The following is a 13,248-nucleotide window of genomic DNA, read 5'->3' as shown; positions in this document are numbered from 1 at the left end:
GCTTCCTTTTCATATAGCACTTTTGAAACGCTCTGTTAGTAGAATCTGCAAGGGAATATTTGGAGTGCTACGAGGCCAACACTGGAAAAGGAAATACCTTCACATACAAACCAGACGGAAGCATTCTCTGAAACTACCCTGTGCTTTATGCATTCAAGTCACTGAGAGGAATCTTCCCTTTGAGAGCGCAGTTTGGAAACACTCTTTTTGCAGAATTTGCTAGGGGAGGTTTGGAGCGATTTCAGGACTATGCTGGAAAAGGAAATATCTTCACTTAAACACTAGACAGAAGCATTGTCAGAAACTTCGGTGTGATGAGTGCATTCAACTCACAGACCTGAACCTTCCTTTTGATAGAGCAGTTTTGAAACGCTCTTTTAGTAGCATCTGAAAGTGGATATTTGGAGCGCTTTGAGGCCAAGGCTGGAAAACGAAATATCATCACATAAAAACTAGACAGAAGCATTCTCAGAAACTTCTTTGTGATGAGTGGATTCAACTCACAGACTTGCACGTTCCTTTGGATAGGATAGTTTTGAAACACTCCTTTTGTAGAATCTGCGAGTGTTTATTTCGAACGCTTTGAGGCCTATGCTGGAAAAGGAAATATCTTCACCTAAAAACTAGACAGAAGCATTGTCAGAAACATCTTTGTGATGACTGCATTCAACTCACAGAGTTGAACCTACCTATTGATAGAGAAGTTTTGAAACACCCTTTTTGTAGAATCTGCAAGTGAATATTTGGAGCGATATGAGGCCTCTGCTGGGAAATGAAATATCTTCCCCTAAAAGCTAGACAGAAGCATACTCAGAAACGACTTGGCAATGTGTGCATCCAACTCACAGAGTTGAACCTTCCTTTCCCTAGAGCAGTTTTGAAACACTCTTTCAGTAGGATCTAAAACTGGATATTTGGAGCGCTTTGAGGCCAGTGCTGGGCAACGAAATATCATCAGAGAAAAACTAGACAGAAGCGTTCTGTGAAAGTTCTTTGTGATGAGTGCATTCAACTCAGAGACTCGAACGTTCCTTTAGATAGAACAGTTTTGAAACACTCCTTTTGTAGAATCTGCAATTGTTTATTTGGAGCGCTTTGAGACCTATGCTGGAAAAGGAAATGTCTTCCCCTAAAAAGTAGATAGAAGAATTCTCAGAAACTTCTTGGTGATGTGTACATTGAACTCACAGTGTTGAACCTTTCTTTGGATAGAGAAGTTTTGAAACACTCTTTTAGCAGAATCTTCAAGTGGATATATGGAGTTCCTTGAGGCCTACACCGGAAAAGGAAATATCTTCCCGTAGAAACTAGGCAAAAGCATTCTCAGAAAGTTCCCTGTGCTTTGTGCACTCAACTCACAGAGTTCAACCTTCCTTTTGATAGAGCAGTTTTGAAACACTCTTTTTGTAGAATCTGCACGTGGATATTTGGAACGCTTTGAGGCCTATGCTTCAAAAGGAAATATCCGGGCATAGAAACTGGACGGAAGCATTCTCAGAAACTTCTTTGCGATGAGGGCCTTGAAGTCACAGAGTGAAACCTTCCTTTTGATAGGCCAGCTTTGAAACACTGCTTCTGTAGAATCCGCAATTGGATGCTTGGAGCTCTTTGAGGCTTAGGCTGGAAAAGGTAATATCTTCATATACAAACTAGACAGAAGCATTCTCAGAAACTTCTGTGTCATGTGGGGATGGAAATCACAGAGTTGAACATTCCTTTTCACAGAGCAGTTCTGCAACCCTCTTTTGGTGGAAACTGCACGTGGATGTTTGGTGCGATTGCGTCATCCAGTGGAAAAGGAAATACATTCACACGAAAACTAGATAGAACCATTCTCAGAAACTTCTTGAGATGAGTGCATTCTACTCACAGAGTTGTACCTTCCTTTTGATAGAATAGCTTTGAAACACACTTTTTGTGCAAACCGCAAGTGGATAGTTGGAGCGCTTTGAGGCGTATGCTGCAAAACGAAATATCTTCACATACAAACTAGACAGAAGCATTCTCAGAAACTTCTTTGTGATGTGCGCATTCAACTCACAGAGTTGAAGCTTCCTTTTCATATAGCACTTTTGAAACGCTCTGTTAGTAGAATCTGCAAGGGAATATTTGGAGTGCTACGAGGCCAACACTGGAAAAGGAAATACCTTCACATACAAACCAGACGGAAGCATTCTCAGAAACTACCCTGTGCTTTATGCATTCAAGTCACTGAGAGGAATCTTCCCTTTGAGAGCGCAGTTTGGAAACACTCTTTTTGCAGAATTTGCTAGGGGAGGTTTGGAGCGATTTCAGGACTATGCTGGAAAAGGAAATATCTTCACTTAAACACTAGACAGAAGCATTGTCAGAAACTTCGGTGTGATGAGTGCATTCAACTCACAGACCTGAAACTTCCTTTTGATAGAGCAGTTTTGAAACGCTCTTTTAGTAGCATCTGAAAGTGGATATTTGGAGCGCTTTGAGGCCAAGGCTGGAAAACGATATATCATCACATAAAAACTAGACAGAAGCATTCTCAGAAACTTCTTTGTGATGAGTGGATTCAACTCACAGACTTGCACGTTCCTTTGGATAGGATAGTTTTGAAACACTCCTTTTGTAGAATCTGCGAGTGTTTATTTCGAACGCTTTGAGGCCTATGCTGGAAAAGGAAATATCTTCACCTAAAAACTAGACAGAAGCATTGTCAGAAACATCTTTGTGATGACTGCATTCAACTCACAGAGTTGAACCTACCTGTTGATAGAGAAGTTTTGAAACACCCTTTTTGTAGGATCTGCAAGTGAATATTTGGAGCGATATGAGGCCTCTGCTGGGAAATGAAGTATCTTCCCCTAAAAGCTAGACAGAAGCATACTCAGAAACGACTTGGCAATGTGTGCATCCAACTCACAGAGTTGAACCTTCCTTTCCCTAGAGCAGTTTTGAAACACTCTTTCAGTAGAATCTGAAAGTGGATATTTGGAGCGCTTTGAGGCCAGTGCTGGGAAACGAAATATCATCACAGAAAAACTAGACAGAAGCGTTCTGCGAAAGTTCTTTGTGATGAGTGCATTCAACTCAGGGACTCGAACGTTCCTTTTGATAGAACAGTTTTGAAACACTCCTTTTGTAGAATCTGCAAGTGTTTATTTGGAGCGCTTTGAGGCCTATGCTGGAAAAGGAAATATCTTCCCCTAAAAAGTAGATAGAAGCATTCTCAGAAACTTCTTGGTGATGTGTACATTGAACTCACAGTGTTGAACCTTTCTTTGGATAGAGAAGTTTTGAAACACTCTTTTAGCAGAATCTTCAAGTGGATATATGGAGTTCCTTGAGGCCTACGCCGGAAAAGGAAATATCTTCCCGTAGAAACTAGGCAAAAGCATTCTCAGAAAGTTCCCTGTGCTTTGTGCATTCAACGCACAGAGTTCAACCTTCCTTTTGATAGAGCAGTTTTGAAACACTCTTTTTGTAGAATCTGTACGTGGATATTTGGAACGCTTTGAGGCCTATGCTTCAAAAGGAAATATCCTGGCATAGAAACTGGACGGAAGCATTCTCAGAAACTTCTTTGCGATGAGGGCCTTCAAGTCACAGAGTGAAACCTTCCTTTTGATAGGCCAGCTTTGAAACACTGCTTCTGTAGAATCCGCAAGTGGATGCTTGGAGCTCTTTGAGGCTTGGGCTGGAAAAGGTAATATCTTCATATACAAACTAGACAGAAGCATTCTCAGAAACTTCTGTGTCATGTGGGGATGGAACTCACAGAGTTGAACATTCCTTTTCACAGAGCAGTTCTGCAAACCTCTTTTGGTGGAAACTGCACGTGGATGTTTGGTGCGATTGCGTCATCCAGTGGAAAAGGAAATACATTCAGACGAAAACTAGATAGAACCATTCTCAGAAACTTCTTGAGATGAGTGCATTCTACTCACAGAGTTGTACCTTCCTTTTGATAGAATAGTTTTGAAACACACTTTTTGTGCAAACCGCAAGTGGATAGTTGGAGCGCTTTGAGGCGTATGCTGCAAAACGAAATATCTTCACATACAAACTATACAGAAGCATTCTCAGAAACTTCTTTGTGATGTGCGCATTCAACTCACACAGTTGAAGCTTCCTTTTCATATAGCACTTTTGAAACGCTCTGTTAGTAGAATCTGCAAGGGAATATTTGGAGTGCTACGGGGCCAACAATGGAAAAGGAAATACCTTCACATACAAACCAGACGGAAGCATTCTCAGAAACTACCCTGTGCTTTATGCATTCAAGTCACTGAGAGGAATCTTCCCTTTGAGAGCGCAGTTTGGAAACACTCTTTTTGCAGAATTTGCTAGGGGAGGTTTGGAGCGATTTCGGGACTATGCTGGAAAAGGAAATATCTTCACTTAAACACTAGACAGAAGCATTGTCAGAAATTTCGGTGTGATGAGTGCATTCAACTCACAGACCTGAACCTTCCTTTTGATAGAGCAGTTTTGAAACGCTCTTTTAGTAGCATCTGAATGTGGATATTTGGAGCGCTTTGAGGCCAAGGCTGGAAAACGAAATATCATCACATAAAAACTAGACAGAAGCATTCTCAGAAACTTCTTTGTGATGAGTGGATTCAACTCACATACTTGCACGTTCCTCTTTATAGGATAGTTTTGAAACACTCCTTTTGTATAATCTGCGAGTGTTTATTTCGAACGCTTTGAGGCCTATGCAGGAAAAGGAAATATCTTCACCTAAAAACTAGACAGAAGCATTGTCAGAAACATCTTTGTGATGACTGCATTCAACTCACAGAGTTGAACCTACCTATTGATAGAGAAGTTTGGACACACCCTTTTTGTAGAATCTGCAAGTGAATATTTGGAGCGATATGAGGCCTCTGCTGGGAAATGAAATATCTTCCCCTAAAAGCTAGACAGAAGCATACTCAGAAACGACTTGGCAATGTGTGCATCCAACTCACAGAGTTGAACCTTCCTTTCCCTAGAGCAGTTTTGAAACACTCTTTCAGTAGAATCTGAAAGTGGATATTTGGAGCGCTTTGAGGTCAGGGCTGGGCAACGAAATATCATCACAGAAAAACTAGACAGAAGCGTTCTGCGAAAGTTCTTTGTGATGAGTGCATTCAACTCAGAGACTCGAACGTTCCTTTTGATAGAACAGTTTTGAAACACTCCTTTTGTAGAATCTGCAAGTGTTTATTTGGAGCGCTTTGAGGCCTATGCTGGAAAAGGAAATATCTTCCCCTAAAAAGTAGATAGAAGCATTCTCAGAAACTTCTTGGTGATGTGTACATTGAACTCACAGTGTTAAACCTTTCTTTGGATAGAGAAGTTTTGAAACACTCTTTTAGCAGAATCTTCAAGTGGATATATGGAGTTCCTTGAGGCCTACGCCGGAAAAGGAAATATCTTCCCGTAGAAACTAGGCAAAAGCATTCTCAGAAAGTTCCCTGTGCTTTGTGCATTCAACTCACAGAGTTTAACCTTCCTTTTGATAGAGCAGTTTTGAAACACTCTTTTTGTAGAATCTGTACGTGGATATTTGGAACGCTTTGAGGCCTATGCTTCAAAAGGAAATATCCTGGCATAGAAACTGGACGGAAGCATTCTCAGAAACTTCTTTGCGATGAGGGCCTTCAAGTCACAGAGTGAAACCTTCCTTTTGATAGGCCAGCTTTGAAACACTGCTTCTGTAGAATCCGCAAGTGGATGCTTGGAGCTCTTTGAGGCTTAGGCTGGAAAAGGTAATATCTTCATATACAAACTAGACAGACGCATTCTCAGAAACTTCTGTGTCATGTGGGGATGGAACTCACAGAGTTGAACATTCCTTTTCACAGAGCAGTTCTGCAACCCTCTTTTGGTGGAAACTGCACGTGGATGTTTGGTGTGATTGCGTCATCCAGTGGAAAAGGAAATACATTCAGACGAAAACTAGATAGAACCATTCTCAGAAACATCTTGAGATGAGTGCATTCTACTCACAGAGTTGTACCTTCCTTTTGATAGAATAGTTTTGAAACACACTTTTTGTGCAAACCGCAAGTGGATAGTTGGAGCGCTTTGAGGCGTGTGCTGCAAAACGAAATATCTTCACATACAAACTAGACAGAAGCATTCTCAGAAACTTCTTTGTGATGTGCGCATTGAACTCACACAGTTGAAGCTTCCTTTTCATATAGCACTTTTGAAACGCTCTGTTAGTAGAATCTGCAAGGGAATATTTGGAGTGCTACGAGGCCAACACTGGAAAAGGAAATACCTTCACATACAAACCAGACGGAAGCATTCTCAGAAACTACCCTGTGCTTTATGCATTCAAGTCACTGAGAGGAATCTTCCCTTTGAGAGCGCAGTTTGGAAACACTCTTTTTGCAGAATTTGCTAGGGGAGGTTTGGAGCGATTTCGGGACTATGCTGGAAAAGGAAATATCTTCACTTAAACACTAGACAGAAGCATTGTCAGAAATTTCGGTGTGATGAGTGCATTCAACTCACAGACCTGAACCTTCCTTTTGATAGAGCAGTTTTGAAACGCTCTTTTAGTAGCATCTGAATGTGGATATTTGGAGCGCTTTGAGGCCAAGGCTGGAAAACGAAATATCATCACATAAAAACTAGACAGAAGCATTCTCAGAAACTTCTTTGTGATGAGTGGATTCAACTCACATACTTGCACGTTCCTCTTTATAGGATAGTTTTGAAACACTCCTTTTGTATAATCTGCGAGTGTTTATTTCGAACGCTTTGAGGCCTATGCAGGAAAAGGAAATATCTTCACCTAAAAACTAGACAGAAGCATTGTCAGAAACATCTTTGTGATGACTGCATTCAACTCACAGAGTTGAACCTACCTATTGATAGAGAAGTTTGGAAACACCCTTTTTGTAGAATCTGCAAGTGAATATTTGGAGCGATATGAGGCCTCTGCTGGGAAATGAAATATCTTCCCCTAAAAGCTAGACAGAAGCATACTCAGAAACGACTTGGCAATGTGTGCATCCAACTCACAGAGTTGAACCTTCCTTTCCCTAGAGCAGTTTTGAAACACTCTTTCAGTAGAATCTGAAAGTGGATATTTGGAGCGCTTTGAGGTCAGGGCTGGGCAACGAAATATCATCACAGAAAAACTAGACAGAAGCGTTCTGCGAAAGTTCTTTGTGATGAGTGCATTCAACTCAGAGACTCGAACGTTCCTTTTGATAGAACAGTTTTGAAACACTCCTTTTGTAGAATCTGCAAGTGTTTATTTGGAGCGCTTTGAGGCCTATGCTGGAAAAGGAAATATCTTCCCCTAAAAAGTAGATAGAAGCATTCTCAGAAACTTCTTGGTGATGTGTACATTGAACTCACAGTGTTGAACCTTTCTTTGGATAGAGAAGTTTTGAAACACTCTTTTAGCAGAATCTTCAAGTGGATATATGGAGTTCCTTGAGGCCTACGCCGGAAAAGGAAATATCTTCCCGTAGAAACTAGGCAAAAGCATTCTCAGAAAGTTCCCTGTGCTTTGTGCATTCAACGCACAGAGTTCAACCTTCCTTTTGATAGAGCAGTTTTGAAACACTCTTTTTGTAGAATCTGTACGTGGATATTTGGAACGCTTTGAGGCCTATGCTTCAAAAGGAAATATCCTGGCATAGAAACTGGACGGAAGCATTCTCAGAAACTTCTTTGCGATGAGGGCCTTGAAGTCACAGAGTGAAACCTTCCTTTTGATAGGCCAGCTTTGAAACACTGCTTCTGTAGAATCCGCAAGTGGATGCTTGGAGCTCTTTGAGGCTTGGGCTGGAAAAGGTAATATCTTCATATACAAACTAGACAGAAGCATTCTCAGAAACTTCTGTGTCATGTGGGGATGGAACTCACAGAGTTGAACATTCCTTTTCACAGAGCAGTTCTGCAAACCTCTTTTGGTGGAAACTGCACGTGGATGTTTGGTGCGATTGCGTCATCCAGTGGAAAAGGAAATACATTCAGACGAAAACTAGATAGAACCATTCTCAGAAACTTCTTGAGATGAGTGCATTCTACTCACAGAGTTGTACCTTCCTTTTGATAGAATAGTTTTGAAACACACTTTTTGTGCAAACCGCAAGTGGATAGTTGGAGCGCTTTGAGGCGTATGCTGCAAAACGAAATATCTTCACATACAAACTATACAGAAGCATTCTCAGAAACTTCTTTGTGATGTGCGCATTCAACTCACACAGTTGAAGCTTCCTTTTCATATAGCACTTTTGAAACGCTCTGTTAGTAGAATCTGCAAGGGAATATTTGGAGTGCTACGGGGCCAACAATGGAAAAGGAAATACCTTCACATACAAACCAGACGGAAGCATTCTCAGAAACTACCCTGTGCTTTATGCATTCAAGTCACTGAGAGGAATCTTCCCTTTGAGAGCGCAGTTTGGAAACACTCTTTTTGCAGAATTTGCTAGGGGAGGTTTGGAGCGATTTCGGGACTATGCTGGAAAAGGAAATATCTTCACTTAAACACTAGACAGAAGCATTGTCAGAAATTTCGGTGTGATGAGTGCATTCAACTCACAGACCTGAACCTTCCTTTTGATAGAGCAGTTTTGAAACGCTCTTTTAGTAGCATCTGAATGTGGATATTTGGAGCGCTTTGAGGCCAAGGCTGGAAAACGAAATATCATCACATAAAAACTAGACAGAAGCATTCTCAGAAACTTCTTTGTGATGAGTGGATTCAACTCACATACTTGCACGTTCCTCTTTATAGGATAGTTTTGAAACACTCCTTTTGTATAATCTGCGAGTGTTTATTTCGAACGCTTTGAGGCCTATGCAGGAAAAGGAAATATCTTCACCTAAAAACTAGACAGAAGCATTGTCAGAAACATCTTTGTGATGACTGCATTCAACTCACAGAGTTGAACCTACCTATTGATAGAGAAGTTTGGACACACCCTTTTTGTAGAATCTGCAAGTGAATATTTGGAGCGATATGAGGCCTCTGCTGGGAAATGAAATATCTTCCCCTAAAAGCTAGACAGAAGCATACTCAGAAACGACTTGGCAATGTGTGCATCCAACTCACAGAGTTGAACCTTCCTTTCCCTAGAGCAGTTTTGAAACACTCTTTCAGTAGAATCTGAAAGTGGATATTTGGAGCGCTTTGAGGTCAGGGCTGGGCAACGAAATATCATCACAGAAAAACTAGACAGAAGCGTTCTGCGAAAGTTCTTTGTGATGAGTGCATTCAACTCAGAGACTCGAACGTTCCTTTTGATAGAACAGTTTTGAAACACTCCTTTTGTAGAATCTGCAAGTGTTTATTTGGAGCGCTTTGAGGCCTATGCTGGAAAAGGAAATATCTTCCCCTAAAAAGTAGATAGAAGCATTCTCAGAAACTTCTTGGTGATGTGTACATTGAACTCACAGTGTTAAACCTTTCTTTGGATAGAGAAGTTTTGAAACACTCTTTTAGCAGAATCTTCAAGTGGATATATGGAGTTCCTTGAGGCCTACGCCGGAAAAGGAAATATCTTCCCGTAGAAACTAGGCAAAAGCATTCTCAGAAAGTTCCCTGTGCTTTGTGCATTCAACTCACAGAGTTTAACCTTCCTTTTGATAGAGCAGTTTTGAAACACTCTTTTTGTAGAATCTGCACGTGGATATTTGGAACGCTTTGAGGCCTATGCTTCAAAAGGAAATATCCTGGCATAGAAACTGGACGGAAGCATTCTCAGAAACTTCTTTGCGATGAGGGCCTTCAAGTCACAGAGTGAAACCTTCCTTTTGATAGGCCAGCTTTGAAACACTGCTTCTGTAGAATCTGCAAGTGGATGCTTGGAGCTCTTTGAGGCTTAGGCTGGAAAAGGTAATATCTTCATATACAAACTAGACAGAAGCATTCTCAGAAACTTCTGTGTCATGTGGGGATGGAACTCACAGAGTTGAACATTCCTTTTCACAGAGCAGTTCTGCAACCCTCTTTTGGTGGAAACTGCACGTGGATGTTTGGTGTGATTGCGTCATCCAGTGGAAAAGGAAATACATTCAGACGAAAACTAGATAGAACCATTCTCAGAAACATCTTGAGATGAGTGCATTCTACTCACAGAGTTGTACCTTCCTTTTGATAGAATAGTTTTGAAACACACTTTTTGTGCAAACCGCAAGTGGATAGTTGGAGCGCTTTGAGGCGTATGCTGCAAAACGAAATATCTTCACATACAAACTAGACAGAAGCATTCTCAGAAACTTCTTTGTGATGTGCGCATTGAACTCACACAGTTGAAGCTTCCTTTTCATATAGCACTTTTGAAACGCTCTGTTAGTAGAATCTGCAAGGGAATATTTGGAGTGCTACGAGGCCAACACTGGAAAAGGAAATACCTTCACATACAAACCAGACGGAAGCATTCTCAGAAACTACCCTGTGCTTTATGCATTCAAGTCACTGAGAGGAATCTTCCCTTTGAGAGCGCAGTTTGGAAACACTCTTTTTGCAGAATTTGCTAGGGGAGGTTTGGAGCGATTTCGGGACTATGCTGGAAAAGGAAATATCTTCACTTAAACACTAGACAGAAGCATTGTCAGAAATTTCGGTGTGATGAGTGCATTCAACTCACAGACCTGAACCTTCCTTTTGATAGAGCAGTTTTGAAACGCTCTTTTAGTAGCATCTGAATGTGGATATTTGGAGCGCTTTGAGGCCAAGGCTGGAAAACGAAATATCATCACATAAAAACTAGACAGAAGCATTCTCAGAAACTTCTTTGTGATGAGTGGATTCAACTCACATACTTGCACGTTCCTCTTTATAGGATAGTTTTGAAACACTCCTTTTGTATAATCTGCGAGTGTTTATTTCGAACGCTTTGAGGCCTATGCAGGAAAAGGAAATATCTTCACCTAAAAACTAGACAGAAGCATTGTCAGAAACATCTTTGTGATGACTGCATTCAACTCACAGAGTTGAACCTACCTATTGATAGAGAAGTTTGGAAACACCCTTTTTGTAGAATCTGCAAGTGAATATTTGGAGCGATATGAGGCCTCTGCTGGGAAATGAAATATCTTCCCCTAAAAGCTAGACAGAAGCATACTCAGAAACGACTTGGCAATGTGTGCATCCAACTCACAGAGTTGAACCTTCCTTTCCCTAGAGCAGTTTTGAAACACTCTTTCAGTAGAATCTGAAAGTGGATATTTGGAGCGCTTTGAGGTCAGGGCTGGGCAACGAAATATCATCACAGAAAAACTAGACAGAAGCGTTCTGCGAAAGTTCTTTGTGATGAGTGCATTCAACTCAGAGACTCGAACGTTCCTTTTGATAGAACAGTTTTGAAACACTCCTTTTGTAGAATCTGCAAGTGTTTATTTGGAGCGCTTTCAGGCCTATGCTGGAAAAGGAAATATCTTCCCCTAAAAAGTAGATAGAAGCATTCTCAGAAACTTCTTGGTGATGTGTACATTGAACTCACAGTGTTGAACCTTTCTTTGGATACAGAAGTTTTGAAACACTCTTTTAGCAGAATCTTCAAGTGGATATATGGAGTTCCTTGAGGCCTACGCCGGAAAAGGAAATATCTTCCCGTAGAAACTAGGCAAAAGCATTCTCAGAAAGTTCCCTGTGCTTTGTGCATTCAACTCACAGAGTTCAACCTTCCTTTTGATAGAGCAGTTTTGAAACACTCTTTTTGTAGAATCTGCACGTGGATATTTGGAACGCTTTGAGGCCTATGCTTCAAAAGGAAATATCCTGGCATAGAAACTGGACGGAAGCAGTCTCAGAAACTTCTTTGCGATGAGGGCCTTCAAGTCACAGAGTGAAACCTTCCTTTTGATAGGCCAGCTTTGAAACACTGCTTCTGTAGAATCCGCAAGTGGATGCTTGGAGCTCTTTGAGGCTTAGGCTGGAAAAGGTAATATCTTCATATACAAACTAGACAGAAGCATTCTCAGAAACTTCTGTGTCATGTGGGGATGGAACTCACAGAGTTGAACATTCCTTTTCACAGAGCAGTTCTGCAACCCTCTTTTGGTGGAAACTGCACGTGGATGTTTGGTGTGATTGCGTCATCCAGTGGAAAAGGAAATACATTCAGACGAAAACTAGATAGAACCATTCTCAGAAACTTCTTGAGATGAGTGCATTCTACTCACAGAGTTGTACCTTCCTTTTGATAGAATAGTTTTGAAACACACTTTTTGTGCAAACCGCAAGTGGATAGTTGGAGCGCTTTGAGGCGTATGCTGCAAAATGAAATATCTTCACATACAAACTAGACAGAAGCATTCTCAGAAACTTCATTGTGATGTGCGCATTCAACTCACACAGTTGAAGCTTCCTTTTCATACAGCACTTTTGAAACGCTCTGTTAGTAGAATCTGCAAGGGAATATTTGGAGTGCTACGAGGCCAACACTGGAAAAGGAAATACCTTCACATACAAACCAGACGGAAGCATTCTCAGAAACTACCCTGTGCTTTATGCATTCAAGTCACTGAGAGGAATCTTCCCTTTGAGAGCGCAGTTTGGAAACACTCTTTTTGCAGAATTTGCTAGGGGAGGTTTGGAGCGATTTCAGGACTATGCTGGAAAAGGAAATATCTTCACTTAAACACTAGACAGAAGCATTGTCAGAAACTTCGGTGTGATGAGTGCATTCAACTCACAGACCTGAACCTTCCTTTTGATAGAGCAGTTTTGAAACGCTCTTTTAGTAGCATCTGAAAGTGGATATTTGGAGCGCTTCTAGGCCAAGGCTGGAAAACGAAATATCATCACATAAAAACTAGACAGAAGCATTCTCAGAAACTTCTTTGTGATGAGTGGATTCAACTCACAGACTTGCACGTTCCTTTGGATAGGATAGTTTTGAAACACTCCTTTTGTAGAATCTGCGAGTGTTTATTTCGAACGCTTTGAGGCCTATGCTGGAAAAGGAAATATCTTCACCTAAAAACTAGACAGAATCATTGTCAGAAACATCTTTGTGATGACTGCATTCAACTCACAGAGTTGAACCTACCTATTGATAGAGAAGTTTTGAAACACCCTTTTTGTAGAATCTGCAAATGAATATTTGGAGCGATATGAGGCCTCTGCTGGGAAATGAAATATCTTCCCCTAAAAGCTAGACAGAAGCATACTCAGAAACGACTTGGCAATGTGTGCATCCAACTCACACAGTTCAACCTTCCTTTCCCTAGAGCAGTTTTGAAACACTCTTTCAGTAGAATCTGAAAGTGGATATTTGGAGCGCTTTGAGGCCAGTGCTGGGCAACGAA

The sequence above is a fragment of the Pongo pygmaeus genome, chromosome 3 (genome assembly GCF_028885625.2).
Source record: "Pongo pygmaeus isolate AG05252 chromosome 3, NHGRI_mPonPyg2-v2.0_pri, whole genome shotgun sequence".
Taxonomy (NCBI): domain Eukaryota; kingdom Metazoa; phylum Chordata; class Mammalia; order Primates; family Hominidae; genus Pongo; species Pongo pygmaeus.
Note: the sequence above shows the minus strand (reverse complement) of the source record.